The 6,000-nt window shown below is 65.9% G+C and overlaps 1 protein-coding gene across 1 annotated transcript in view; it reads right to left on the bottom strand.

The window, feature by feature from the left end:
• The window catches only part of LOC116408892 (immunoglobulin superfamily member 3-like), a gene marked incomplete at its 3' end in the record, with an annotated part of 45,976 nt that overhangs the window by 34,136 nt on the left and 5,840 nt on the right, over positions 1–6,000 (bottom strand). The gene's annotated exons all lie outside the window — the stretch shown is intronic.

The following is a 6,000-nucleotide window of genomic DNA, read 5'->3' as shown; positions in this document are numbered from 1 at the left end:
TACGTGGCTACTTACCTCTGCAGCGACACGGAAATCCTGAGTCTGACCGCGACTTTGAGCTCCTCCCAGGGGCGGGCTTATGGGCGGCGCTTCCAGGCCGGGGACTGCGGATGGACAAACTGGGCAGCGCCGACTACAGACTGCGCATTGGGGCCTGCAGGAGTCGGACCAGGGCGGATCTCTTGTCGGGCGCAGGAATGGATCCAGGATCCGGGCGGGAACTGGACTGTCATCACCCAGAAGCAGTCGCACAGAACCAATGTCACGGTCCAACCACTGACAGGTACCGCCCTCCTCCCGGGGGAACCAATGGGGAATGAGGATTCAGTGAGTATAAATGTGCGCCAGATGCATCGGGAAATAGGGGAGCCCAGAATCCGGGATTGGGATCCCAGGGATCCAGTAGGATTGGGACTCCGACCCGGTCATACAGGTCATGTGACCTTTTGTCATGTAAACAAGAAAGCTTCCTGGATATAATATTAGCGGGCCAATCAACGGATCGGGGGGGGGGGATGGCCAGACTGTAGGGATCGGGGGGGATGAGCCGACTGTAGGGATCGGGGGGGATGAGCCGGACTGTAGGGATCGGGGGGGATGAGCCGCGACTGTAGGGATCAGGGGGGGATGAGCCGGACTGTAGGGATCGGGGGGGGGGATGAGCGGACTGTAGGGATCGGGGGGGATGAGCCGGACTGTAGGGATCGGGGGGATGAGCCGGACTGTAGGGATCGGGGGGGGATGAGCCGGACTGTAGGGATCGGGGGGGGGGGGATGAGCCGGACTGTAGGGATCGGGGGGGGGATGAGCCGGACTGTAGGGATCGGGGGGCATGAGCCGGACTGTAGGGATCGGGGGGATGAGCCGGACTGTAGGGATCGGGGGGATGAGCCGGATTATAGGATCGGGGGGGATGAGCGGACTGTAGGGATCGGGGAGGGATGAGCCGGACTGTAGGGATCGGGGGGGATGAGCCGGATTATAGGGATCGGGGGGATGAGCCGGACTGTAGGGATCGGGGGGATGAGCCGGATTATAGGGATCGGGGGGGGGATGAGCCGGACTGTAGGGATCGGGGGGGATGAGCCGGATTATAGGGATCGGGGGGGATGAGCCGGACTGTAGGGATCGGGGGGGATGAGCCGGACTGTAGGGAATCGGGGGCATGAGCCGGACTGTAGGGATGGGTGAGCCGGACTGTAGGGATCGGGGGGATGAGCCGGATTATAGGATCGGGGGGGATTGAGCCGGACTGTAGGGATCGGGGGGATGAGCGGATTTAGGGATCGGGGGGGGGATGAGCCGGACTGTAGGGATCGGGGGGGATGAGCCGGACTGTAGGATCGGGGGCATGAGCCGGACTTAGGGATCGGGGGGGATGAGCCGCGGACTGTAGGGATCGGGGGGGGGGGGATGAGCCGGACTGTAGGGATCGGGGGGATGAGCCGGACTGTAGGGATCGGGGGGATGAGCCGGACTGTAGGGATCGGGGGGGGGGGATGAGCCGGACTGTAGGGATCGGGGGGATGAGCCGGACTGTAGGGATCGGGGGGGATGAGCCGGATATAGGGTCGGATGGGGGATGAGCCGGACTGTAGGGATCGGGGGGGATGAGCCGGACTGTAGGGATCGGGGGGGATGAGCGGACTGTAGGGATCGGGGGGGATGAGCCGGATTATAGGATCGGGGGGGATGAGCCGGACTGTAGGGATCGGGGGGGATGAGCCGGATTATAGGGATCGGGGGGGGATGAGCCGGACTGTAGGGATCGGGGGGGATGAGCCGGTATTTAGGGATCGGGGGGGGATGAGCCGACTGTAGGATCGGGGGGGATGAGCCGGACTGTAGGGATCGGGGGGATGAGCCGGACTGTAGGATCGGGGGGATGAGCGGACTGTAGGGATCGGGGGGGATGACCGGATTATAGGGATCGGGGGGGGATGAGCCGGACTGTAGGGATCGGGGGGCATGACCGGACTGTAGGGATCGGGGTGGGGATGAGCCGGACTGTAGGGATCGGGGGGGATGAGCCGGACTGTAGGGATCGGGGGGGATGAGCCGGACTGTAGGATCGGGGGATGAGCCGGACTGTAGGATCAGGGGCATGAGCCGGACTGTAGGGAGGGGGATGAGCGACTGTAGGATCGGGGGGAGAGCCGGACTGTAGGGATCGGGGATGAGCCGGACTGTAGGGATCGGGGGATGAGCCGGACTGTAGGGATCGGGGGGATGAGCCGATTATAGGGATCGGGGGGATGAGCGGGACTGTAGGACGGGGGATGAGCCGGACTGTAGGGATCGGGGGGGATGAGCCGGACTGTAGGGATCGGGGGGGATGAGCCGGATTTATAGGGATCGGGGGGGATGAGCCGGACTGTAGGGATCGGCGGGGGATGAGCCGGGTTATAGGGATCGGGGGGGGATGAGCCGGACTGTAGGATCGGGGGGGATGAGCCGGATTATAGGGATCGGGGGGGGGATGAGCCGGACTGTAGGGATCGGCGGGGGGATGAGCCGGACTGTAGGGATCGGGGGGCATGAGCCGGACTGTAGGGATCGGGGGGGATGAGCCGGACTGTAGGGATCGGGGGGATGAGCCGGATGTATAGGGAAATCGGGGGCGGGGATGAGCCGGACTGGTAGGGATCGGGGGGCATGAGCCGGACTGTAGGATCGGGGGGGGATGAGGCCGGACTGTAGGATCGGGGGGATGAGCCGGACTGTAGGGATCGGGGGGGGATGAGCCGGGACTGAGGGATCGGGGGGATGAGCCGGACTGTAGGGATCAGGGGGGATGAGCCGGACTGTAGGGATCGGGGGGGATGAGCCGGACTGTAGGTGAACTGATACCGTATCGCGGGGGGAGCCGGATGTAGGGATCGGGGGGGATGAGCGGACTGTAGGGATCGGGGGGGGATGAGCCGGACTGTAGGGATCGGGGGGGATGAGCCGGACTGTAGGGATCGGGGGGGGATGAGCCGGACTGTAGGGATCGGGGGGGGATGAGCCGGACTGTAGGGATCGGGGGGATGAGCGGACTGTAGGATCGGGGGGGGATGAGCCGGACTGTAGGGATCGGGGGGGGGGGGATGAGCCGGACTGTAGGGATCGGGGGGGGGGATGAGCCGGACTGTAGGATCGGGGGGGGGGGGGGGGATGAGCCGGACTGTAGGGATCGGGGGGGATGAGCCGGACTGTAGGGATCGGGGGCGATGGAGGATGCGGACTGTAGGGATCGGGGGGGATGAGCCGGACTGTAGGGATCGAAGGGGGGATGGATGAGCCGGACTGTAGGGATCGGGGGGGATGAGCCGGACTGTAGGGATCGGGGGGATGAGCCGGACTGTAGGGATCGGGGCCCCCCGATCCCTACAGTCCGGCTCATGCCCCCCGATCCCTACAGTCCGGCTCATCCCCCCCGATCCCTACAGTCCGGCTCATCCCCCCCGATCCCTACAGTCCGGCTCATCCCCCCCCGATCCCTACAGTCGGCTCATGCCCCCGATCCCTACAGTCCGGCTCATCCCCCCCCCCGATCCCTACAGTCCGGCTCATCCCCCCCCCCCCCGATCCCTACAGTCCGGCTCAGCCCCCCCCCCGATCCCTACAGTCCGGCTCATCCCCCCCCCCCGATCCCTACAGTCCGGCTCATCCCCCGATCCTACAGTCGGCTCATCCCCCCCGATCCCTACAGTCCGCTCATCCCCCCGATCCCTACAGTCCGGCTCATCCCCCCCATCCCTACAGTCCGGCTCTCCCCCCGATCCTACAGTCCGGCTCATCCCCCCCGATCCCTACAGTCCGCTCATCCCCCCGATCCCTACAGCCGCTCATGCCCCCCTGATCCTACGTCCGGCTCATCCCCCCGATCCCTACAGTCCGGCTCATGCCCCCCTGATCCTACAGTCCGGCTCATCCCCCCGATCCCACAGTTCCGGCTCATCCCCCCGATCCCTACAGTCCGGCTCATCCCCCCCGATCCCTACAGTCCGGCTCATCCCCCCCCGATCCCTACAGTCCGGCTCATGCCCCCCGATCCCTACAGTCCGGCTCATCCCCCCCGATCCCTATAATCGGCTCATCCCCCCCGATCCCTACAGTCCGGCTCATCCCCCCCGATCCCTACAGTCCGGCTCATCCCCCGATCCCTACAGTCCGGCTCATCCCCCCCGATCCCTACAGTCCGTCCTCATCCCCCCCCGATCCCTATAATCCGGCTCATCCCCCCGATCCCTACAGTCCGGCTCATCCCCCCCCCGATCCCTATAATCCGGCTCATCCCCCCCATCCCTACAGTCCGGCTCATCCCCCCCGATCCCTATAATCCGGCTCATCCCCCCGATCCCTACAGTCCGGCTCATCCCCCCCGATCCCTACAGTCCGGCTCATCCCCCCCGATCCCTACAGTCCGGCTCATCCCCCCGATCCCTATAATCCGGCTCATCCCCCCGATCCCTACAGTCCGGCTCATCCCCCCCGATCCCTACAGTCCGGCTCATGCCCCCGATCCCTACAGTCCGGCTCATCCCCCCGATCCCTACAGTCCGGCTCATCCCCCCGATCCCTACAGTCCGGCTCATGCCCCTGATCCCTACAGTCCGGCTCATCCCCCCGATCCCTACAGTCCGGCTCATCCCCCCCGATCCCTACAGTCCGGCTCATCCCCCCCGATCCCTACAGTCCGGCTCATCCCCCCCCGATCCCTACAGTCCGGCTCATGCCCCCGATCCCTACAGTCCGGCTCATCCCCCCCCGATCCCTATAATCCGGCTCATCCCCCCGATCCCTACAGTCCGGCTCATCCCCCCGATCCCTACAGTCCGGCTCATGCCCCCCGATCCCTACAGTCCGGCTCATCCCCCCCGATCCCTACAGTCCGGCTCATCCCCCCCCCGATCCCTATAATCCGGCTCATCCCCCCCGATCCCTACAGTCCGGCTCATCCCCCCCCGATCCCTATAATCCGGCTCATCCCCCCGATCCCTACAGTCCGGCTCATCCCCCCCGATCCTATAATCCGGCTCATCCCCCCCGATCCCTACAGTCCGGCTCATCCCCCCGATCCCTACAGTCCGGCTCATCCCCCCCGATCCCTACAGTCCGGCTCATCCCCCCGATCCCTATAATCCGGCTCATCCCCCCCGATCCCTACAGTCCGGCTCATTCCCCCCGATCCCTACAGTCCGGCTCATCCCCCCCCCCCGATCCCTACAGTCCGGCTCATCCCCCCCGATCCCTACAGTCCGGCTCATCCCCCCGATCCCTACAGTCCGGCTCATCCCCCCCCCCCCGATCCCTACAGTCCGGCTCATCCCCCCCGATCCCTACAGTCCGGCTCATGCCCCCGATCCTACACGTCCGGCTCATCCCCCCGATCCCTACAGTCCGGCTCATCCCCCCCCCCGATCCCTATAATCCGGCTCATCCCCCCCGATCCCTACAGTCCGGCTCATCCCCCCCCGATCCCTATAATCCGGCTCATCCCCCCCGATCCCTACAGTCCGGCTCATCCCCCCCGATCCCTACAGTCCGGCTCATGCCCCCGATTCCCTACAGTCCGGCTCATCCCCCCCGATCCCTACAGTCCGGCTCATCCCCCCCCCCGATCCCTATAATCCGGCTCATCCCCCCCGATCCCTACAGGTCCGCTCATCCCCCCCCCGATCCTATAATCCGGCTCATCCCCCCCGATCCCTACAGTCCGGCTCATCCCCCCCGATCCCTATAATCCGGCTCATCCCCCCCGATCCTACAGTCCGGCTCATCCCCCCCGGATCCCTACAGTCCGGCTCATCCCCCCCGATCCCTATAATCCGGGCTCATCCCCCCCGATCCCTACAGTCCGGCTCATCCCCCCCGATCCCTACAGTCCGGCTCATGCCCCCCGATCCCTACAGTCCGGCTCATCCCCCCCCCCCCGTCCCTACAGTCCGGCTCATCCCCCCCCCCCCCGATCCCTACAGTCCGGCTCATCCCCCCCCGATCCCTACAGTCCGGCTC

This window comes from Xenopus tropicalis, chromosome 2, assembly GCF_000004195.4.
Source record: "Xenopus tropicalis strain Nigerian chromosome 2, UCB_Xtro_10.0, whole genome shotgun sequence".
In the NCBI taxonomy this organism is placed as follows: domain Eukaryota; kingdom Metazoa; phylum Chordata; class Amphibia; order Anura; family Pipidae; genus Xenopus; species Xenopus tropicalis.
Note: the sequence above shows the minus strand (reverse complement) of the source record. Positions and strands in the feature narration are given on the sequence as shown.